At 25.9% G+C, this 26,977-nt stretch overlaps 1 protein-coding gene across 4 annotated transcripts in view; it reads right to left on the reverse strand.

Annotated features, from left to right (window-relative positions):
- Window positions 1-22,697, reverse strand: part of LOC123299053 (zinc finger homeobox protein 3) — a 210,731-nt gene extending 188,034 nt beyond the window's left edge. For all 4 annotated transcript variants that reach the window (XM_044881198.1, XM_044881197.1, XM_044881199.1 and 1 more), the window contains exon 1: window positions 22,658-22,697. The gene's annotated coding sequence lies outside the window, so the exon portion shown is untranslated. The remainder of the gene's footprint in view (window positions 1-22,657) is intronic.
- Between the last annotated feature and the right edge of the window lie 4,280 nt (window positions 22,698-26,977).

Genomic DNA, 26,977 nt, shown 5'->3' on the forward strand with positions numbered 1-26,977 from the left:
ACCAGAAAAAATTATAATTTTTAAATGTGACGATTTCAGGACTTTGACGAAATATTTTTAACAACTTTCTCAATTATAAAGATATTAAATCTACCGTTTATTCATATAATCGAACAAAATATGACAGATATATAAAATATGTTAAAAATTTGAAACTTGAAAACAATTGAAACTGAAATATTTAGTGAAGTGATAATTATCACTGATTATAAAAATATATTTTTTGAAGTGTTAGAAAATTAACAATAGAATATTTCATATATTTATGAAGAAGTTGAATACAAAAAAGTTTTTTTTATTATTATTCTTACAAGAAAAAAAAGGTGAGATAAATTATTGAAAAATATTTAAACACAGTAAAACGTGTTAATGGGGTTTCATTTTATTACAATTCTCACATAATTGTCAAAAAAAATATTATTAATAAATTCTATGAAAAAAATTATGAAGAAATGATTGTGTCCTTTATATTTTGAAACAAAATACTTATTCATATACATCAAGAGTAGATTCCGTATTCATTTTTAAAGGCCCATTAAACAACAGAATCCTAGCCAAAGAGCCAAAATTTGTGATAGTTGTTTACTTCTATGCATAAAATTATGAAAAAAGGGGGGAAATAGTAAACTTTTGCAATTCTAAAATAATTGGAGCTCGTTTTAACTACGAAGTATTTTATCCATGTTTCTAATGGAAAATATAAACTCAAGGGAAATCAAAATTGTATTTAGAAAAAGATAGTCTCATTACACTGTAATGTTATCTTTTTCTAGTAACACTGATTTTACAACGAGCTAAAAGAACAAACGGGTAATTTAAATAATTAATTATCATTGTTAAAGAGAATTGAAAAAAAAACACTCGAACCCGGACTTCTTGGATTCATGTCAAGGGCCCTACCAATTAGGCTATTCCAGTTCTAGACACAGAGTGCAGTTTTTTCAACTCATTAAATTTTTATTTTTACTTTGTTTATTCACTTATTTATTATTATTACTTTTTGTTTTTGTTTACTTATAATCTTGTATACGATATTTATTTACATCATGGTCTCTCGATTATAATTGATGATTTTTAATATGATACATACAGCGTCAACTAAATATTGACAAATATCTTGTCTAGTAATCTTAATAAAAGAGAATTGAAGAAAATACACTCGAACTAGGACTCAATATTTAGTTTACGCTGTATGTATCATATTAAAAATCATCAATTATAATCGAGAGACCATTATTTTTTTTTTTATTACATGATTATAAGTAAACAAAAACAAAAAGTAATAATTATCATTGCATTTAAGCATTAATAAACACATAAATACGATATACGTGTTTATAAAAGCATGTACAATGAAGCATATCTGACTAGAATTGTTTTTATTTTTATTTTATAGAGAGTTAAAAATTTGTATTGTTTTCATTAAAAAGTAAATACACATATAGACAGACATACGGATCAGATGACATTGAAAATTAATTATTTATTATAGAAAAACTAATAGAATAATTACGTAATCAGTCTTTTTTTTCTCTGTATAAATAAAAAAAAAAAAATAGGTAAAAAGTAGGTAATTATTTAATTGAATAATTAACATAATTTTTATACAATATTGATAAATCAACAAAAATATAAATATAAAATTTTATAAAATGATTTAACCTTCATTTATCTAAATTTTTTAATAAAATAAAAATTAATAACTAATTTGTTTTTGTTAGACATATTACTAAAAATTTGGACGTTAAACTTAATTATAATAATTAGTAAGTCTTAAGATTTTTTTTTATAAAGTGGATAATGAAATAATAAAACTAAACATTGCTAAATGTATCGAGATGTAGAATTTTTTTAAGTCCAAACAAGTTTGACATATGAAGGATTGAATTTACACCCTTTGGTAAGTAAGCTTACTGCACTATTCGACCGTGTGTGAGTTTTATTGGAGGCGTTTCCATGGTAAAGATACACTACTTTAATTATAGAATTCTATGGCTGCATATATAATTGTATGGATTGTATTTATGACTTACATTGGAAATATAATATTATTGTCTCACAAACTTAAATAAATAATTATGATAATTTACATTTAAAAAATAATATTTATGCAATTTGATTTCTTATTTGCACAATTTTTTAAGTTTAATTAATTAGTGTTTTTCAATAAATTTAATTTGACATTCACTATAACATTTACATGTAAAGAATTGCAAATTAGTCATAACAGCCTCTCTTAAGGCCAAAATTTTTCACTGGAAGCGCTGGCATCCATTTTATTGTCCCTACCATGACTACGCACACAACGAATAAAACATCATATTTGTTATTATAATCCCATTCAAAGCCTAACTTTAAATCGCGATTTCCTAGGTAGTGCCTTCCAATTTTTAACAATTTTCTTAATAAAATTTTTTCTTAAATCAAAATCAGTTTATAAAACTCAAACAAAAAATTGATAAAAAACACTAAATCACATACAAAAATAGTATAGTTTTTTTTTTTTATATTTTATTTTTATGATATTGTTTTATTGAAATAGAATGAGTTTAAAGTAGTATAAGTTAGATAAGAACAGCAATATAAATATAAGTATATGAAGTTTATTGAATGTTTACGTATAAAATTTTATGTCCTATAACTGTGTTATGCTTCTTTTTAAATAATAAAATATTTTTTTAAAATCTTTTATAGATTTAAAAAAAAAAAGAACATGTATGAACCCTCGATTTAAAAACAAATTTTTTTATTGATATATTAAACAGTCAACCTAAAATCTAAATAATGGTTTAATGCTAATTGATTGTTTGTTAACTTCTCACCACTTCCATTTTTCCAAAATCCGATATTCAACGTACTGTTTAAAATGTTAAGAAAGTGTAATTCACGTTGACTTCAAAACCAATAAGTTTTTGTCTACATTCAAACTTATCTATTTTTCTTTTAAGAAATACATATCGATATTCAATGTCAATGTTTCAATGACTTATCCTAATGATAACAGCTAATGTATCCAAAATCAAAATTTCAGCTTGATATCTTCTTTTTTTTTGAGTTATCGTGCCCACAGATAGACAACAAAACGGACGGACAACAAAAAAAGGACTAATTAGGTTATTTTATGAACACCTATACCAAAATTTTGTTCGTAGCATCAATATTTTTAAGCGTTACAAACTTAGGACTAAATTTAGTATACCTTGATACATTTTATATATGCAAAGAATAAAAATGAAATTTATTTAAGGTAGAGAGATAAAATATTTATATAAAATTGATTAAAATTTGAAAATAATTTGGTTATCGAACAAAAATTTCGTATTTTATAAATGAATTAATAAATAAATAATAAATTATAATTATTTTTATTAAAAAAATTTTTTATATCTTAATAAATGTAAATATTATGTACACGTTTTTACACCTTAAAAGTTTTATGAACGAATACCTTACAATAAGTATACATTATATTTTATTTTATGCTATTGCACTGTGCAGTTGAAAACTAGAAATTTTAAAATGCGTGCGAGCAATTGATTTAACTACCGTTTAAAGTGATTTATGTATATAAAAATTCTTTTTAAATAAAAAGCGAGAGGTTGTTAAAACGTTGAGTTGTTCCTTCAAACAGCTTTATTAAAAGAATATTTCATGTAACTTGAACCACACTATTATAAAATAAGTGTTCTATAATAACCAAATTTGTATAATACAGAATAAAATTCTAAGCAGAAAGGTCCATAGAAATTTTACAATTCTAGGCATAGTTAACTAGCTAAAACCTTCGAAAATTCGCGAAAAATGTTTCGAACTTTTTTAATCAATAAAAATTTTCTAATTTAAAGTGTGAATCTATTGATTACCAGTTATGGAGTGGAGTGATATTTTCATTGACCCTGAAAGACCAGGTAAAGTTTAATATCTCCGGAAAATGTGCGCCTATATACACCCAAAATTATTTTCTTGAAGCTTTTTAAAAAGTTATTTTTCGAGTTTCAAGCATATTTCAACTTAAAAAGGACAGCTTTTATATAGTTTTCTTACTCTAACTGACTAAAATTACAATAAATTAGAAGTACGTACTTGAATTGGATTGAGTGAATAAACAATGATTAGATATTTTTGTTCAATATTCAATCAAGGATATTTTTTATACCACATCAAAGAAGTTTTACGAATTTCCAAGATAGTTTAAACTTGGTCTAAGAATTGTAATAAGGTCTTGAATACATCATGTGAAGCATTTTAGTACAAAAATAATTGCAAAGTGTAAAACTAAACAGATAACTGTTATACATAACTGCTGGAATAATTTAATTCAATTACGACAGACAATAATTTTGTAACAAGTTACTAAAAATCTATTAAATACGTTGTTTTTTTTTTCACCATAAAACACTGCCATAAAACCTGCAATAATATATCTAGATAATAATTTAATTAATTGACTGACTTAAGATAGTCATCACCAAACAAATTGAACATTTTCATTGTCCATCAAAACTAATTCAATAATATTAATTTAAACTAATACTACAATTATTTCATACAGTAAAAACAAAAATTAGCTAAAAAATTAAATTCTTTAAAGAAGCAAACAAGTATTAGACTTCTAAAATTAATTAAATTATAAGAAAAATATTTTGAAAATAAAAAAAGTAAGCGCTTCATTTATAATGTCCCGAGGTACTAAAAGATATCGTTCCTACCGGGTGCCCATGACACCTCTCGATTTTTTATAATTGTTTTTCTCTGCCACTTTTACTCTCATGTCTTTGGCTTCTCATTATTATTTTTTCCTCTAGTGTCAGTTACCAGAATTCGTTTTGTTTCATATGATTTAAAGTTTGCATCAATGTTAAGGAGCAACTATCCAACACAATACCGTCATAAACAGTTCCACTGCATTCATTTTATGTGACAAATATTATAATAATTACACATGGTACATACATATTTATAATAATAATGATTAAATATTAATTTAGCTTATATAAAACTAGAAATCAATCCATTTTTGTATTTAATAGACACAAAATTTATAAATATTCATAAATAAAATATACTGTAAAGTATAATAACGTTTTTGTTTTTAAATGCATGTAAGTAACAAGACTTTAAATGGTATGTTGTGTGTTTTTAAAAACACATTACATTATTATATTTCTTCAGATAATATTAATTTTTATAAATAAATAAATATATTTTATATTTAATTTATATTTATTTTTAATATTAATAAAAAAAAATTTTTTCTTCTTTTTAAATAATTATTTGATATTTAATGCCATCTTCATATTTGTACACTTGTGTACATGAGATATGCAACCATTGACGGCTTTTTAAGCAGACATATTGTCACTTCTTTATCTTGGATGAAAAATTGAGATGGTATCACAGGTGGAAAATTCGACAACTTTATACTTTATTAAGTTTATTTTTACATTGGTCTTTTCGTGAAATGATATTACTTATGTAAAATGTTTTGAAATCATGCTTGATCTGATCTGTAGCCAAAAACTATTAATAAAATACTAATATGTCGGTAAATATTGAATTGAAATACCTTCGATGGCCAGCTCTTCTAGTATAGAAATGTGCACTCGGAAATGGTCAAAAAGAGTATGAAAAATCGATTGATATCAATATCTACCTCGCAACATCTCATTCTATGATGCAATCTCAAGCAAAAAAGCAACAGAAAGATTCTGAAAACTTAGTCTAAACTATTTTGTGGGAGCATTTATTTTTCGAGCTGCTTAGTATTCCCGTAGCGGTATCCAATATTCTTGTTTGTGTTTAAATAAGCAAGTTCAAATTTTGTTGAAAGTTAAATGGTTTCTCAAAAAGATGCTTGCGATTTTCGAAAGCAAAAGTTTTAATTACATATTTTTTAATATAGCTTCTCTCCAACCAAGATCATTTTTGAAGGTCCTGGATATAAATATAACTTTGTGGTTTATATGGTTATGTCATCCAAATTTCTTAGTAACTAAATTTGTATCATCATTTCATAATCTTAAATTTAAAAACTGAACCCAAATTTGGTAGTCTTTTGTCCACACAGTAATCATTGTCATGTAAAAATAAAACCTAATTTGCCGTTTCGTTTTGCAATTTGATGATGATGACATTTATCAGAATCAAACAGTTCTACTTTGTGATATAATCTCTCATTCCTTTAATTATTATTACGCATGCGATGTAGTATAAAATTGTTATTATACATTTTAATTAGAATTATTAATGAAGTTTATTGTTTTTAATAATATACCATTTTTTTAATCATAAACATGTCATTATAATCATGATTACTTGATGATTGATATATGTTCGAACTCATGAATTTTGATATTTTTAGCATACAGTACTCATAACATAAATTAAATGTATAATGGTTCTTGTTTTAAACATGAATGTGCGAAAACAGTTTTAATTATTTAAAGTTATAAATAATAAGTTTTAGGGAAGAAGATCATGTGAAGCCAATCTCAGTTTGCTTCAGTTAGTATTGGACTCAAGCAAAGCGGCGCTGATATACTCGTCTATTAGGGCGTTAAAGAGGACTTTAGATGAAAATATCTCGGTGAATTTCAAGGGAGAATGACAAACTTAAATTGAATTTGGTAGAAACAAGAGAGGAGAAGCGGACAACAAACCAAACCAATTTAAATAATGAAATAGTTTGGCTTTATTTTGAATGCATACACTTTGTTTCTTGTTTCATGGCATCTTTGTCTCGTAATAAAGACATTTTTATAATTTCATTGAAGTTTGGTTAATTTACCGATGTTTTGCTTTGAATTCTTGTAAGAAATTTTCAGATTAAAAACACAACTCACACTAGTATGCTGTTCAGTATTAGCGTAAATATTTGTCCACAAAAAATATTCGAATATTTCAGAAAATACCTTAAACAAATATGGTGGGAGCGCAAATAAATGATATTTTGGCTGCACAGTTTTGCAGCACAATTTCGACCTTCATAACTTTTATCTAAAATATCATCTGCTGATTTTTTTCTAAAATCAATAAGATATCGTTACTTCTTTTAGATGTATCATGTCTATATATGGCAGTCGGTTTCAGTTGTTTAATCACTTTACAAGCATCAATCAGTATTTAATAATCTGTCTGTATTTATAATTGCAAAGAACTATTAGGTATCATTATTCGACGAATAAAGATCCAGAACGATGTGACCAAAAATATGTTATTTTATTGCGTCTTTCACACTTTTTCAATCTACGTCTAAAACAATCACAATCTTTGTCTTTTTTTGCGGTGATAAGTTAAAACATATAGAAAATGTTTAATTCATACATTTTTCTGGTGTTTAAAATACATAATCCCTCGCGCAAATTTCTTATCTAAGTACCTATTAACTATTCCTAATATTTCTTTTACACATAAACTTCACACAACTTTTGCTAAGTATTTAAAAATGATTAGCATTAAAATGATAGGAATTTATCCATTCTTCTTCTTTCAAAACAAAATTCAAAAAAATTTCCTTAACTAAAAATTAACAATTCCAAACGTGTTCGTAGAAATTCATATCGTTCTTAATCAATCTAAAACAGTGGCGGCAAACTTATAATTTTTATATAAAATATTTGTGCAACGTTTTTAATTCACAGAAAATACCACAAAACAAAAGAATCGGTTTTGTGTTTGCAAAATTTACGTAGATATATTCAGAACAAATAATTAAAAATAGACAAAAAACGAAAACCACCGATGAAACTGGTCGTCAATCAATAATATACAAAAATTTAAATCAATAAATTAATTTTGAAAAAAAAAAAGTTTCTGTTTTTTTTTTTGTTCCTTATATAAAACGAGTTGGTTTGGAAACAAAGAATTAAAACTGCACAACAGTCTTGCAGGAAAAAATCTGGTGTGAACAGGTACGCAACATCCATATACTAGCGTAACTTTATTATCATGATTTATGTAACACCTCTAAATGAAACAGTGAAATTCAAGGCATTTTGTATAGCAGAAGACGTTGCCTAATTGTTTGTAATTTAAGCAAGTCAGACAGTTCTCAAAAAAAAAGCCGAGATCGCCGGGATCAAATCAGGAGCGTCGATAATTCTGAGAGTCAAACCAGTTTCTAAAAAGTATCATATGCTGATTTGGCCACGTTTGAGTTTTTTCAAGGAAATATCAGAAAAAAATGCTGTACCTTAACGGTCGAACTAGTCACAGTCGCGAGAGTCAAACGTAATTTTCGAGGATTAATTTTTTCCTATATTCGAATTATGATTTTTTTAAAAACCTATCTACATTTTTTTAAATATATTTTTGCAAGTCTTGTGAGAAATTGTGAGAATTTTTCATAAGAGTAAAGGTGTAAGCAAGAAAATTTTAACTTCGGAAATTTTCGAGCCTGTTCGTGTACTTGTTCGTTAGTTTACGAAAGTCGTACTCGGTATATTACTTGCGATAGAAATATGGTGAAATTAGTTAAAATAAATTTAATTATTTAGATTATTTCTTTGTTCTAATAATGTCACTCTCAAACATCATTCGACTACTGATTTTTTTGAATTAGCTAATACGCTAAAGAATAATTTATATAAAATTATATAGAGGCCATGATTTACAAAATTAAAGATTATTTAACGCACGAAATATTTGACGTGCAAAATTCTTGAGCAAATCTCTCATCACTCGCCTAATAATTATCAAACGGTTGATACGAGTTTTTACGGGTTAAAAATCCACGAATCCATTCAGGATATAATAGGTTCAGTGGGTAGAAAATCTCTGTGATAGTGCATAAACTTTATAAAATTCAATATAAAATGCCTTGAAAAACTGTTTTATGGTTTATCATTGGATTTTATGATATCTTGAACATGTTCACTGTAACTTGCAGTGGAGGAAGGTGATAAAGACTCTGCACGGAGGTGGTGTGATCTCCAATACGTAAGGATTCAACAGAACATCCACATCGATTTTGAACTTGAAACATATTTCAATGCGTATAACATACGGAGGTATAAATTCATCATCGTCATCTCGCTAAGAATTTCTTGAATGCGTCGATGATCACAACAAACAAAACACTATCGCATCTGTATATGAAGCAGCCAACACGACCTCGATCTTCTATTGTTTATTTATATCAATTTTTTACAACTGAAAAGTGATGACCATATAATATAAAATATATTGATTAAAATGAGATAGTTATAGTATTTTTGCACAGACACACAAATATGAAATGTTTTTAAATTATCACTCATCGTGTGCATTGTCTAGCCGTCAAAATTACTTTGTTTAGCGTTAACTTTTTAATCTAAATTCTTAGCTTTAGCAGTGAGGAGTTAGCTTTTATATTACACGTTTAATAAATATTATATTTTTGATATTATTATTATTAAAAAATTTTTGCTCGATGTATTTTCAGTACGTGATTATTTTACGGGAGAAAATTTGATAATTATTTAAATTATACATTTATTTTAATATTATTAAATTTTTTTTAAGTTGGTAGAATGTGGCAAACGATATTTAATTATAATTTTCTTTTTTATTTACTCAATAATTGGTAAAAAATAATTTAAAATATATATTTATTTGCAATAAGAATTATGATTTAATCGACCTCAAAAAAAAAGTGATTATTTATTTACTGTTCTTTAATCAATAAAAAAATCAATTTTTGATTGATTTGCTATATTCATATTTTCTAATTTTTAATATTTTGCTCGGAGCAAATAGCTTTGACATCTTTTTTTTCCCTTTCCTCACGGTCAAAAATCTAACAATCGATGTGCGAAGTTGGCACCTCCAAATTCAATTTAGTCACTGTTTTAAACCGTTAAGAAAATTCGCCGTTATTAAAATATTTGGCGTAGTTTATAAACATTAGTTACAGAATAATTTATTTATTGAGACAAATATTAAATTCCAAAATTTGAATTGGATTATTTACAAAAAACTAAATTATAATTAATCCTTAGCATTATTTTTTATAAAAGCCTAAACCAAAATTAAATATTATTAATATGCAAAATAAATATAATAATCATATATTAAAATCTATGAATGATTATACGAATAGGTCTGTTTTATCCTTTCATGTTTATAATTTTGATGTGATATCATTCACCATGAAATATGATTCCCTGACGCATCATTAGTGCTGCAAGATGACAGAACTAATCATATGAAAGTACACATTGTACAACCAATCTTTTAACGAATTATCTTCAAATTTATTGTAAGCTACTATTGCTAAACTTTTCATCTTGTTAAATATAGCTTTATTTCAAATTGTAGGACGCGCGTTATTGTTTATAGAATATGATAAAAGAGATTAGAGATTGGCCAAAGTTTTTGAAGAGAAAACTTCTTTTGGCACGTTGAACACGTTTGGGGGTACGAAATTCATGGAACTCCCGTTATCGCGTGATTGCAATTGAAACACTCCTAAACGAGTGGGCCGATTTTGAAGAAATTTTGTGTGTGTTCAAGTGGATGCGAAAATGGTTTAGATTCACAATTTGGTCCACTATACAAAGTTTTTAAAGATTCCACATCAAAAAATTAAAACACAGGCAATAAATGCTGGAAACGTATATAAATACTATGTTACATTATAGCATACTATTCAAATGTATTTATTTGCGCTCCCACCACATTAATCTAGAATTGTGAAAAGCTATACAATACAATATATGACGAAAAGTAAGAATAAAATTTTTCGATGCCTGGAGTAATTTTCAGAATATCGAAAATTGAAGATTTGTTTAATTATTAACCTTCCAATAATTCGAAAACCAAGCAGATATCGAAAAATTTTATACCCTAAATCTAAAATTGTCATGGTGCTCGTACTTACTACCTTAAAAAGCATAAACATACCTATAAATATAATCCATGTTAGATAAGTCTTTCAAATCTACACGGTACGGTCACATATGTGACTAATACCTAGGCTATGTTGTAGATGTAATGTCTAGCCTACATGGTATATAAAGGTTTTGTGTTCACAGATCAGATTAGGTGCGGAAAGTGTTCTGTGTGTGTGTATATGTATTTGTATCTCTAAAGCGTGCTGAGAGTCATATAAAAATGTTTCTTTCCTTATTGTGAAAAAAAAAATCACATATGACGTGATATTCACAGACTCCAATTCTTGTAATAAAAATCATAACAGTTGCAAATTTGTATAACAGACAGATGGATAAATTATAAATAAAATAGATTTAAAAAAATATTTCTATGAATTGATAATTTCCTGATTGATTTATCAAAAATTTGTTTGAAAATCAGGTCGAACATAATAAATACGAAATACAACTGAAAATTTCTGTGACCCACCTCTGGAAAGTATTGGTCTTGCAGAGTTAGATCCTGGTCATGATTAGTTGGATTTTGGTTTTGATTTTAATTCATATAGAGAGAGTATTGGTATTTGTCTTGTCGAAGTGATACTATAATGGTCTCGGTATTGGTCTTGAAAAATTTGCAAGACCAAGACCAAAACTGCTAGATCGAAACTAATTATGCGCATCTCTATTGATGAAAGAGATGTGAAAAATTTCCTGAATTAATTTATAAGCTTGAGCAATGTAAGCTAATAACTATCAGAAAGATGAAAATTACTTTAGTGATACTAATCAATGTACTTTAGACCATTTATTTCGAAATCACTGGGAATGAATTCATTTTGAAAAAGAATGTAAATGTTGCTGAAGCAAATAATTTGTATTCTTATAAATTCTGAAATTAATACACGCAAGTAAAAAATATCCACCACCTACTCATAGATTGATTCACTTTCATGAGTTATTCTTTAATTTTTACTTTTAACATATGAATGGATTCTTGAGACATTGACTTGTATTAAAGCCGATTAAAAAAATCCACATGTTATTAAAGAAAAGTATCCATCGATATATGATTAATTAATAACATATATTAAAATTAAATTTTTTGATTTAACAACAACAACCACAAAAAAAAACAGGTTTTGAATGTTGCAGAAACAAAAATCATTGATAATTTATTGTTCATTAATTATTTTTCAAAAAATTAACACTTTGATTTAGTCCAATGTAAATATTTCTAGAAAAATAAATTAAAAATTTTTTTAAATGATTAATTTTGTGTAATGGATTTTTGAAAATTAATTTGATTAATATTTTCGGTTCACCAATAAAAATTTTAAGAGAGTTTGATTAAGTTTAAAAATCAAAATCGATTATTAATTATTTTTTCAAAGTTAAAGTAAATAATAATAATTTTTATTTGAAATATTTTTTTTGAAATTAAAATTTATTGATTAAAATTAATATGCATAAAAATATAATCAATATAGGTTATACAGGAGTGTTAATTTTGTTAATTAATTATAATGATTTGGCTGTAATTAAAACAAACTCCAATGTTTAAAATACGAACAAAACTGAATGCCTTGCATTAATGGGTATTGCTGTGATATGATGACAGTTTGAAACATTTATCATATTATATACGTACAAGAATTCTCGCCCAATTATTGGACAAATCACTTTTAGCAGTGTGCATGCCATAACACAAATAAATTGCGAGTTTTGTGTTAGTTTTGGTGATAAAATCCTTTTGAAAAGTACTACAGGCTTGTGATATTGTGTTTATATACCTTAATCCTTGAAGCCTTATAGGCAACATTCGATACAATGAAGTACAAAACTTTGCATACACAACTAGAGCAAAAGATCGCATGAAAAAAATCTAGACACAGACGCTTGATCAACAATTTAATAATATAATTTAAGCGGGGTCTCTCAAAATTTCAGTCGGTGAAAAAGCCAGCTTCTAATTCTTTTTAGTTCTAGAGATATCTTTACACAGACAAAAATGGGCCAAGGAGTTGATTCTTGGGACAGTTATACCAAAATTTTGTTTCTATCATTAACATTCCTTAGCGTCACAAACTTTCGGCTAAATCTATCATATCTTCTTCATAAATAGGCACAAGTGAATCGTTGATTTTTCAACAGGAATTAATTTATCATATAAACAATCAAATCTATAATAAATAATAATTGGCATACGGTATAATTATTAACTAGTCTCATTATTATTGGCTAATAAATCAATATGAAAAAAAAAAAAAACGTTCTAACAGAAATATGAGACGATTATTAATAATTGTATAAATTTCTTTGCTATATTATTGAGCAAACCAAACAAACGAACATACATACATACATACATACATACAAACATACGAACGTTACATTGGATTTATTTATTTATAAAATACAAAAGAGAGGCAGAAAGAGAAGAAATAAAATACTGTACCATGATTGCCTCAAATTATAAATTATTTTAAAATCTCATATTTCGTTATAAATTATTTATTTTATCTTTATTAAACTTTTTTCTTTTATTATAATTTCTTATTTCTAATATTATTTGTTTCGTTTGAAATTAATCGTTGTCTGGATAGTTGAATATTTATATAAATTTTATATCAAGACTTTGTTTGAATTTCAAAGTCAATCCAGACAATGTGTCTCTATAGTAAAAATGAAAATTTACGCGTTTACTTTATGCCCAAAAATCGGTTTTTAAGAAAATAAAACCCAAGGATAAAAAAATATAGCGAACTAAAAATTTTAAAACTAGAAAAAACACTTCGAGGCAATACTTTTATTATCTTAACTTGTATGTATGTATGAATGATCCCAACTTCTGAATGATCTGAAATTTTGGAAGTGTATAAGTAACCAATGATATTACAAACATTTGAATTGTGGATTTTTTAGTCTTAAAAAAAATTGTTTACAAAACTCAAAAAATACGTTTTAATATGAAAATTATTTTAATAATTTTTATTATAATTTTAAATTCAATGTAAAAAATCGGGGGATCCCAACATTTTAAAAAGACTAGTATACATTATTATTATACAAGTATTTTCAACCTAAAGCCCATTTTTCAAACCTAAAGTAAAATAATTTTGAAAATATGTAGAAATACACATTTAGATTAATTTTTAGAAAAAATTTTTTATAGAAATTATAGAAGAATTTAATACTTTAGTAGATAAGGACATTTGCATAAGAACGCACAAAGGAGATAAATGAGTTGATTCCAGGTACCTACTCATGCGCTTAAAATTTTAAGCCACCATTAATAAATTTGATATTTTAGTTTCAATTAAAATGTTTAATAAGTTCAAAGTTTCAGCACGATGGCTTCGAATTAAATGATTTTTGACACAGAAGAATTTTTAATTCCACTACCAAAACATTCTAAAAATTGTTAGATAAGATTGGTTGCCCACGCGGGACGCGCATATAAGCCCTAAATTCCATTTGGATTCCACATTTTTGCTGATTGTTTAGTACAGATATTCAATTATTTTGAGAGGCTAAGTATCACTGTTTCATATCGAATCTATTTCTCTAGGCATATCGTGTACGGAACAAGTGATACTACCTACCTGAAAAATCAATTCCTTGAAAAAATTAAACAAATTAATATAGATTTAACTTGATACAATTTTTAATTTTTTACTTTTTAAATTGATAAAACCTGAAGACAGTTGTTAGTGGCAACTGATGATAATAAAAAAGCCTAAAAGAATTTTAAATACGTGTAAATATCATATTAATATTACACACTTTTATATCAAAAAAGTGGTATTTAGTTGTGTTAAAAGGTGCGTAAAACATGTCCATCATCAAAGGAGTTATTTAATAGTTTCCTATAATAGCCAAAGCCAGTCTGTTTGTTACGTAGCAAAAACATAACAAATAAAAAACATACCATGACGGCATTAAAAAAACTCTATAAACAACTTAGATTTCTTATCAATAAAAATTTTTATTCTGTAATCAAATTTGTTGTTATAAAATGGATGAGTGTGATAGAAAACAAATTTTATGTTTGGTTTAAGTTTTTTCTTGCGTAACAATATTTATGTACAAATTATGGTATCGTTAATTACTTACATCACAATTAATCAAACAATTTTAATTTGTGTTCCTTATCAAAGTCTTAAGTGTACATTTTCTTAATTAAAGTTTTTGTACCTTTAGTTAATTTGAATTGCTGAATGAATTGAGAATTTTTTTTAAATAATCTAACTTTCATAGCAGAATTAATAGATGTACAAATTTAAATTTGATCCTATCAAAATTATTGGGAAAATTTTGATAATTGATAGATATAAATTTTTTTAGTGCGTAAGTGCTCTCAACATACTTTGTACTGGATGGTTTAAATCAACTCATTAATCTAGAATTTCTTTTGAGTTTGTTTAAATAATCTTGCACGTACAATTTCATGAGAATGTTATTATCTATGAAGATGTTTCAATTTTTGGAATTTATGTAAGTTTAAACGAATTTAACTTAAAATCATTTCGATGGATTTTGATGAAACTTTTTTTTTCAATGATATTCCTTTTAAATATCGAAGTTTTATAAATTGACTAAAGAATTTCTACATAATTCTCAAATTATTTCGTTGTTTCACGAAATTGAAAATGAGATTCACGAATTCAAAATTTTAAATGTTCACATTTTATCTTAAAAAGATTGTATAATATCGATGCCCTTATAAATAAATTTTATTATATTTTCCAAAAATATTTTGAAAAATTAAAGTTATAATTTATTACAAATAAAATTTTTAATAAATTCATGAACGATGGAAAAAAACGCAACAAACATAAAAATTGATATCATAAAAATTAGATAAAATATTTTTTACGTAAATAATTTAATCAATAAATTTTTAAAACGGAAATGGTCGATTAAATAATTATATTAAAACTTTATTTTATATATATATATATATATTTTAAAATTAAAATGTCAATTTTAATTAGTAAAAAAGTCAAAATAATATTTAAAATTTGTGATATATGTTGAAAAAAAAAATGTATTTTAAATTTATTGATTTTCGATAAAATCACATTTTTTTCTTTTATAAAAACACTCTTTTTTAAAACAATTTTCTTAATGTTTTTATCTGAAATCAATTGATGTATATTTAAGTGTTTGCTGTTAAAAAAATAAATTTAATTTTGTTCAAAATTTGACAAATTATTTAATTTATTACCCTGTTTGAATTTTAATCTATAAACAAATATATTTTAATTTAAATTAAAAAAATGTTTGTTTTACCAAATTTTATCAATTTTTTATACATCAAATCTTCGGTATCAAGAAAATTGAAAAATATTTCGACATTCTTGTGATTACAAAAATAATCAGTGGATAAGACACTTTTTTCCACATTACATGAAAAATTGGATAATTATATAATTTAATCTATTTTAAAATTTAATTTTTTAGAAATTTGTGTTGAATTTTTATATTTTCTTATTTGTTATGTGCCATATGTTGGTTTTGATATTGGCGATGATTTTTACAATTTTTCGATTACGGCATACTTTTGAAAATAGTTTTTTTTATAATTATCAAAGCAAAGAAAATTTTTTTAATAATTTTCAATTAGTAAAAAGGAATATTTCAAAATTCTTGAAATATTTAAAGGATGAACTTAAGTTAAAAAAAATCATAGCAGACTTAGTGGCGACTACCAACCCAGACTTTTTAAACATAAATTTATTTATCAAACATGCAGGCCTTATATTTTAAAATATATAAATTAACCCAAACTATATTATACAAATAAATATATATTAGTGAATGAAAGCGACGGACACCGCACCAGGTCGAAGAAGATGATGTTGTATTCAAACATAAACATATATACAACAAACACCCAGCCACAAAGCAGATAGATTTTTAAAAAGATGATGTGTTTTTGAAAAAGAACAAGTTCCACAAGATTCCAATACTGTAATAAAATTTGATATGGCAACACTTTTCATACAAAGATTATGTTTACGACCAAATACTAATTACATTTATTTAACATAATTTTTTTTCTTTTATTTAAATTGAAATAAAATCTGTTTTTAGGTATTTTTAACGAGTTTTTGATATTTTTATTTATTTATTTTGAGTTTTTTTCTTTCGTTTTTTCAGAATAGGATACATAAATTTATTTATTTATTCTTTTTTGTTATCAATTTTACGAGTGATTGGATATTAAAGTTTTAAAAGCCGTTAAAAATATATTTTAAACTAATTAATTAATTGGAAATTTTTAAGGAAAAATTAATAGTTTTTGTGAAGTAAAAATTTGAATGTTTGTAATTCATTTAACATTTTAACAGTTTTAATGTTATATTAATAAATTATTAAAATAAAAATTGTTTAAAATAATAGTCAAAGCACCAAAAAGTGTATGTATATTAGGCTTAAAATAAAGCTGATCAGACTAAGCACGTATAGCAAAGAAGGGGAAATGTATTAAATTAAATAAAGAGTGTTGGTAAGAGAAAATCAAATACTTTTCACTCAAACATGGGCGACGTGGTTGAAACAACTCAATATTTCGATTAGCCGGTTCACAAAATTCTACAAAGTTTATTTGATGAATTCTATCATATACCTATATCAAAATCACTAATTTTAATTAATTAAATAATCGTTTTTTTGAATTTTTATGAGCAATTTACTAAAATTCTAAATGTAAGAAATGAATTTAAAATTAAAGTTTTTCTTTTGTTATTAAGGCTTTTATCATTTAATTTATTTGGGTATTTGTTTATTCGATTAAGTGAACATTTCCTGCATATTTATTTTGTGAATCTATTTTGGATAATTTTTATATCCTATACTAGAAACCATTCGTTTTCTGGGAGCTGCAATTTTTTTTCTATTATCTATTAATTTAAAGATAATATTTAAAAATTAATAACAAAATTTTAATAAAGATGGTTGGTATTCGATTCCTGAATCGCCTGAATTATTTCTATGATCTTAATTCACCAATAAAAATTAGAATACAATTTCGAAGTATAAAATTGCTTTGGCAGAGAGTAGAAAATACTGCAATTATATTAAAAAGAAATTTTAAATTCATGATTGTAAGAAAATATTTTTGACAATAGCCGCACGAATTACGAAAACGCGTCACAAGATGTTTTTGATCGTCTTACAAATAAAATTCAAGTTCATCGAATTGTTTTTTGCAAACATTACATAAAATTACATGAAATTTTTATCGATTGGTACTGATCAATATAAAAATAATAAAAAGTGATTTTTATATGAAAGTAATAGTTCAAAACATGATTACTGTAAAAATTATTGAATATAAAATTGCATTTTATATCACACAAAACGTACTGCAGCGAGTCATACACACATGCATACATACAAACGCAAAACGAATGCTATAATAACAGGTTATATCAGTTTTTCAGGCAAACTGAACGAGAGAGACTCCTCGCAACTCAATTGTGTGGTACTGCTGGTATATAGTAGGGTAATCTGCCGTACCTCGGAAAGAATGGAATCACTCAATAACTTTTAACTACCTAAATAATTTATATGATATTGTATTAATGTAATAAAAGCTTTAAGGTTTGCAATAATTTGTATCTTATTTTCAACTTAGATGATAAATTTTGTTATAATTTTATGAATGTAGGCGAAAAATAAGAATAAAATTTTTCGATAACTGCTTTGGTTTTTGAAATATCGAAAGATAAATAATTAAACAAAATTTTCAATATTTTAAAAATTACTGCAGATATCGAAAAATTTCATTCTTACTTTTCGTCTTATATTGTCATGTAATAAAATAATTCACCATAAAAATTGAAAATATAAGTGTTTTTAAATTTGTATCCTCACTACCGTGCTCATACTTCCTTAATTAATCGGGCATAACGGGTTTTTTTGGTTTTCCATAGTTTATTATGGTTTTCACATTAAACAGTTTTTTCCACCGACAAGTTTTGTAGAAATCTATGAAAAAATATCATCCATCTACCTTTTTCCCATAAGACAAATGTCAAATATGCTTACTTTTGAAGTCATTCATTTATTTAAATAATCGAGAAACCAACCCTAAAATTTTTAGAATTGATTCAGACTAAGTCCAACTTCATATAAGAATAAAATCAAGCTTTTTATTTAAAATTTCCTTGGTGCTCGTACATCCTTAAGACAAAGTTTATTTTGTAGAAAATAAGCAACTGAGGGAATAATCATTCATTTATATTTTAAAATCAAATTCTATCTACTAAATCACTGTTCATTGGCAGGAGTGATTCTAGGTACATTAGTATGTGATATGTGGTCCATTATGATCTTGTTCCATGAGTAACAAATCTCACGCTACGAATCGCAAATTCTTATCGATAGTTATTTAATATTTAAATTCTGAAAAAATTATCTAATATGTAAGAATAATAGCGCTACATAGAATATTTCTTTTGTTAAATTTTCTTTGGTATAACACTCTCCCCTATAATAATATTATGGCCTGGCCTGCACACATACAGACTATACTGTACACCTTAAGTTGTGACAGTTGGACAGACAAAGCTAACGTAACATATTACTTCTCCAGATAAAGGTAAAAATGTTTTCACTTTGTGTAACAAAAGTTGTAATATGATATATAACAGGCATTATTTAACAACAACAAAAAAAAAAAAAACAAAAAAAAGTGTGCATGTGTTTCTACAGAATGTGTGTATTTAATACTGGAATATTTTCTAATTAATTAGCGAAGCACAAAAAATTTAATTATTTTTCGATCATAGAATTTTTAATCATTTTCTGTTTGTAAATTCATTGCACATTTTATTTTTGAAAATATTTTTAGTAAAGTTTGTAATTGCGGCTTGAAAACTTTGACAGCTCATTGTTTTTTGTACTTAGAATCAATAAAATTAAAAATTTTTCAACACGATTCAGATATTTGCTTAGTACCAAAATTTGAGCCATTTCGTAGAAATATTTATATCTAACTTAATTTTAAGAAGGTAATATTTATTTTAATAATTTCCTATTATATTTTATGAATAATTACTAGTTCACTATTTTAATAAGGCTTTTAAGAACTTTGTCAACTTTAAACTATTTTAGCCCATTCAAGTATTTTACATGTTATGAGTGTGGAACACATATTGTGAATTAGTATTTTTTAAAAGCTAACGTTATTTTATGATTATTTATTTGATAAATTTGCTGCTTTTGGCGCTTGAACTGATCTTCCACTAAAGGAATTGTAGATAAAGATAAATTCATAAAATTATAAACATCGGTACAATTATTTTAAATCAGCTAAGAAATTTTTTTTCGGTTTCTTAGAATAAATTTGTGAAAAATTACAAGTTAATTTTTTCGAATTTAATAATTTTTTCTGTGTAGACACATTTTTTAAGTGTTTTTACAAAAATTATCTATTTTTTTAAATTTAAATCTGTGAACCGCAGGTTTAAAAAAATTGAAACTGAAAACGTCAGACTTGGATATTCATTGCTTAATATTGACCAAGTTTTTAAGATTTGTCAAATTTGGACATAAATTCAATTATAATTGTTTTGTAAATTTACGCCTATCCATTCCATTTTGGTAAATGGTTCCTACAAGTTTCTTTTCGGAAATGATAAGCTTTTATTTAATTAGTAGTAGGTTGTTATAATAAAATAATTACTACTAACCTACAACTAAAATTTTGTCACCAATGAAAGATTTGTAAAAAATCCCACCAAGCGGGAATCAAACCCAGGAACTGGCATCAAGAACATTGCTCTTAGCAAGTATAAACATAATTTTTTTCAGTGTAACATAAATTTATTTAACTCTAATTAATTTTTAAGAATTATTTTATTTTTAACTCGGATTGTGGGTGCCCAACTACTTAAAAATTTAAAAATTTCAAGTCAATTAACACCAGCGTTATTTAAGTTAAGTATTAAAATTAATGTACAATTTTTTTTAGACAATTAAACGCGATTTGACTTCTCAGAAAATTAACTTTTATAATTGTAAATTTTATTTATTAAAATTTTCCTACAATACTAATTAGCACTTAAAACATTTGAAGAAACCATTAATTATGACTAAAATATTTACAGAGTGGGATGTTTTCAAGTAGCCTAAATGATGCAAAGTCCAAAGACAATTTTTTTATTTCCTTCTAAAAATTATGGCATTTAAAATTTATTTGTTATCAGATTTCCCGTCTCTTCCACCATAATATAATAACCGTGATTTCAACATAGAAATAATATTTTGAAATGAGAGAAGAAGATTATTTAGCCTACATTTGAAGCTTAAGAAGCCAGACAAAATTACTTAAAAAAATTAATAAATATAAAAATATAATTTTTTTGATGATTTAAGTGTATTGTTTTTTTATTCAAAGTGAAGTTTGATTTGTGTTTGTAAGAAATTAAAACCATAGAGTAACCGAAATCTTAGAACTGAATCAAATTTTTTAGGTATTTCTTGATACATCAGACAATTAACTGTTTATTTGGATAAGGAAAAATAAAGAAACGAAACTTTCTTAAAATAATTTCAGCCCAATGTAGAGAAATAATTTTCACCGATTTTGCTCCGACGATTTTTCTAATCTAACAACGATTAATTTCTACGAGTATCATGTAAAACATCACGGGTACAACGATTTAAGTTTGTGAAAACTAAATTTAAATTTTATCCGAGTTTTCCTCAAAAAACAGTATATAAATATACTTTATCCTAATTTTATTTAATATTAAAGCTTCTAGTAATATTACGTCACGTCACAAAAAGAAATCCAACGGTATTTCCAAACTAACGGATAATAAATTTTCCTAGAAAACCGTTGTACGTGCTATATGTTTTCAAACGTGTTGAGGAAAAAATATTGTATAAAATTTTTATAACAAAAATTTTGACATTTTGACAGACAGTTTGGAGGAGGCGGCATTTTATTATAACATTTTGATATTTTTATCACTCGAAATAAAATCCGAAACACTTAACAGATTACTCCGTGTGATTACAGTTTTAATCTATTATTTATAAAAAGGTGTTAAGTTTTATTTTAACGGTAGAGACTTGAATTCACAAACAAACACTGAACCCAAAACATATACAGTCGATATATATATGTTGTTAGTAAATAAAGCAGACGCGTATTTCGATATTTTATTTTTTTTGCGAAAATTATTAATTTTTTATTTTTATTTTTTGGGAATCAGAAACTAATTAAAACTAGTAATTAAGATACAAGTTTTGAATTATGCAAAAGATTAAAATTTTGCAGACAGTAAAATAAAACTTAAGCATAATAATTGGTCGTATAAATTAATTTTTTGGAAGTGTCAAAAATTATACAACTCCTTCAATAAAAAAATAGTAAAGGCCTACGATTTACTATTTACTATCAATTCACCCGATTGTAAATTTGTATCAATATGTAAAAGGTTGTATTGTATTTTGAATAATACAATATCCCATGCCACACGTCAATCAGTCATGCGACAGATTCGAGACAGACATTTGCATATGAATTTTGCATAATAATAACAAAAAATACATTTTTTTATGGGGGGACGACCTACACACACAAAACACACTTCACAAAATTAGATGGAAAATTTTTACATATTCTTTTCAATAATAAATATCGATTATGCAAATTCCTACTTTTTTTGTGTATACCTAAACTACCTGAATCATTGGGTTTTTATTGTGTAAAAATTACGGGCACGCGTCAAAAAAAAAGTTCTACTAAATACAATAATAAAAAATAAATAAAACACATTTCTAACCTCCAAGCATTTCCGCGAATAATATTCAGCTGGAGAAAATAGCATTCAGGTAACAAGCACGTTCCTTTTCGGTGAAAAAAATTATTTTTACAAAAAAGAAAAAAACTTTTCACACAAACAACTTAAAAAATAATTTTATAAACACAGTTTAAAAAACGAACACAAGTTGCACACTTAAAGCACAGTCATTATATTTTTTATTTATAAGTGTCGGTTTGTTTTCGGGAAAAAATATAAATAAATTTTCACTTGTAGCAATTAATTTATAATTTGCACTTCATGATGTTTTAAAAACAATAAAAAATAACATTAAACACTTTAAACAGTTGAGAATGTTGTTGAAGTTTTGATTGTCATCAGTCGGGGTGAAAAAATAATCGCACAATTCGAAGGAAAAATTGTTCAAAAAAATTTTTTTAATTTGTTTTTGATTTATTTTGTTAATTTATTTCTCGAATCTCACACACTTTGTAATTGTTTTGATATGAACAATTAATTAATTAATTTTTAATAATTAAAAAAAATATTGGTGATAATTCTTGTTTTTTTATATGATGAATAATTAAAAATTAGTGATATAATATGTATAGTGTTTGTATAATAAATGAAACGTTATGTTACCGCGGCAATAGCCAGCATTAGACTAAAGTCTTACATAAACCTGACAGCCAATAGCGCGTTTTTCATACCATTAAGAGTGGGGGTGTACGGTGTAATATACTATACAGTGTAACTACTCAATGTTGTTAGTACATACAATAACCGTCAATGTATAGCAGAAACGAGGCAGGCTAGGCTAGGCTATCGTTATACGAAGCCGAGGCTGCTATAGCTTATACAACACATTCAAGAATATATAATATGCATAGGTAGGGGAATACAAATTATGTACAGTATGTACCCTCCCCTAAAAATATTTATAATACCTGTTTTGTGTTCACCCGTCATCATCATCAACACACACACACATACAACGTAGTGTATGAGGAGTGGGGATAAATGTGAATATTACAAAACAAGGATAGATAGATATTATAATATTTAAAAATAAATGAAACAAAGCAATGTTAAGTGTGATGAGATGAGGTGGGGGGTGCATATTTTATATGTGTGTGTATGAGATGGTTGTAGTATCAAATCACTCGTTTAACCCACGCGCCGCGCCGCGCAAATGATGTTGTTTTGTTGATCTATCTTATTCTTTTTATTAAATATAATATTTACGTTGTGTTAGATAGAGTGCACAAATGATTTCCACGTTTGATTATTATTATATGGAGAGAAGCTAACTAATATTATACAAAGGAGAGAAAAGATGATGATAGGGTTTTTGTATCTCTGTTTTTATATTTTTTTTATTTAAAAAAAAAAATCTTACTCTTGTTTGTGAGGAGCTACTATATGGCTTGGCGAGTAGTGTTTGTGTGTGGTGCTGCTCTGGCTGCTTTGGTTCTGATCTCTTTAGTATAGGCAAGGGATATGATTATTTTCTTCTATCCTTTTGGACGTTTCGAAGTATGTCTCTTCTTAACGTTCGCGTTTCGTTTTGTATTCGTATATGTATATCGTTTGTTGTTTGGTGTTTTTCTTTTTTAATGTGAGAGATAATGTTATTTGCATAAAAATATGGAAAAAGGCATCTCTCTGAGAATTATTATACAAGAGAAAAAAATGTATCAACTTTTTTTTGTTGCTTTGTTTTTTAAATTTTTTAAAGATGGTGGTTGTTTAGTATCGTTTTTTTTTTTTTAAATTTTTTAATGAAAAATAATTAAAAAATTTATTTAGAATTTTAACAGCCATTTTTATGAATTTTTTTAGTATTTTGTTTTTGTTTATTCTTTTACCTTCCACCATTTGTATTTTTTGAGAAACAACACAGTACAAAAAATTGTAATCTTTTGTTTGTTAATATTTTGTGAAAATTTAAATGAACTGTTTTATTTTTTCTTCCCCTTCCGATATTCCTTTTTAAGTAAAAAAACTTTAAGATTTGTTTAAAATAAAATAAAATTTAATAGTGATTGCAAAATTTTCAAATTCATATAAAAAATGATGAAGTGAATTCTCTTAAATGCTATCCATTTTTTAAAAACTCAAATTTTAATATCGCAGAGCTTTATTTCACCGCTTATTTCTTTTAATTTTACATGCATCATCGCATTAAAAAATTTTAAAGAAATTCAGTTGAAAAAACATTTTTTCCATTGACGAAAGATATAATTTTACATGGGGCTGTTGGTTATTGAATCATATTTTAAAGTTACAACGTTAAACTTCGATATCACAAGTTAAAAAAATTTAGATTACAATAACATTCTCCTTAGAAAAATATACAGGTAGAAAAATTTTAAAGCTAGAAGGTTAAAAAGTCAAATACAATTATTTTTCACGATTGTAAATAAACTACAGGATTTATTTTTACTTTCTTACAGCGCCTACATCGAATCTGATTGAAATACTACACAAAAAATAATTTTTTTCGGTACAAAATTTCTCTTAAATTAAAATTTTTGAATCTTTATAAGGAAAAAAAAAAATATTATCGAAATAAGAAGAAATTTACTTCAGCCCAGAAGAAAAAAATTTTAATTGTGTTTCAAGAAAATTTTAAACTAATTAAAAAGTACTTTCGAGTCAAGAAAATATTTTTTTCTGTGAAAAATATTCTGATAGATTGATATCCTCCTGCCTGACATGATGCAGTTAAAAAAAAAACTGAAATGAACAATTTGGTGGAAACGCCGGGAAGAATATATTTTATCCCTTTTCTAGCTGACGGTAGGCACTTTTTAGTCGCGATTATGTCAGGAACAAACAACTCATCTACACGAGATCATATTAGTAGTTGAAATATATTGATACTCTTTATATTTATTTAGCTACCAAACGAGGGAAATTTGAAATTCGAAGAAATACAATCACTGCGATTTTTCACACTGTTTGTTCCAACCCAATTATAAAATGCAAGTTGCAAATTAAAGTTTCGTTAATTTTAATTTGGAAATTTTCTTTGTATCAAACAATTTATTTTTATATAATTTAATATTATAAAAGGAAAAATTCCGGTAAGGATCGTCTTTTGTTCTTAGCGGCACTTCAGGAACATCGAGTCAAGGTGGTAGAAATAATATCTAATATTGAAATAAACATAACAATGATAGGATTTTTTAAGGCATTCTTTTAAGAATTTAAGAAAGAAGATAAAGTGGCACCATAAAAGCACCATACAATAAAATAAACTCATAAATCATTAATTAACAAGTGAAAAGAAACAATTGACTGAGTTAATTGTTGAAATACCATGCATAGTCAGTGTTGATTTCTTTATCACATAACACATACAAAAATGTATAGACAGTGTTGATGCGCAATCGTTTGTTTTTTTGACGTCACGTAAATAACAAAAGATATTCACACACACACACAACTGATATTCCTATATTAATACATACTATAAAATTTGCACCTAATTAACGCCCTCGTGGGTAAACAGTGGTGTTTACAAAAAAATGTTTCAACCAAAAGTTTTTTATTTTTTTATAAGGAACATTTTTTACATTTAAACTTTTGTTCTATCTCTAACGGTTTACAAGATGGGTCCTACGGACCCAAGACCCAATTGACCTATGATGCTCATTTACGAACTTGACCTCACTTTTTACGTCCTGAGTACGCTGTAAATTTCAGCTCGATATCTTTTTTCGTTTTTGAGTTATCGTGTCCACAGACGGACGGACGGACGGACAGCCGGAAATGGACTAATTAGGTGATTTTATGAACAGCTATGACAAAATTTTTTTCCTAGCATCATTATTTATAAGCGTTACAAACTTGGGACTAAACTTAATATACTATGTAGGTATATTTCATATATGCATGGTATAAAAAGGACAACACATTTACTTTGGTTGAAATTAGGGGTTGTAATTATTTTACATTTTGAAGCCAAATTTGAGAAAGATTTTATTCTTTTAATTTTTGGTATTGCAAAAAAATTAGTTAACGGAATTTTTCCAACATTTTATTTCGATACTTGTTATTCACAGACAAATTATCGCCTAAACATATTTTTCGATGTTTTATTAATCAAATAAAAATTTACCCGAATAACAAACAGAAATCGAAACTATAAACAAAAATAACATCATAATATGATAAATATATATAAATCATGAGCAAATAACCACAACTTCTTCCTGAACCCGCCCCTACCCCTTGCAAACATATGGGGCTATAAGTAAGTGTACATCTATATAACGTTGTAATAAAACGTCTACAAACCTCTAAAAATTCATAGTTATAACTGAAATAAAATTA

The sequence above is a fragment of the Chrysoperla carnea genome, chromosome 4, assembly GCF_905475395.1.
Source record: "Chrysoperla carnea chromosome 4, inChrCarn1.1, whole genome shotgun sequence".
Classification (NCBI taxonomy): Eukaryota; Metazoa; Arthropoda; class Insecta; order Neuroptera; family Chrysopidae; genus Chrysoperla; species Chrysoperla carnea.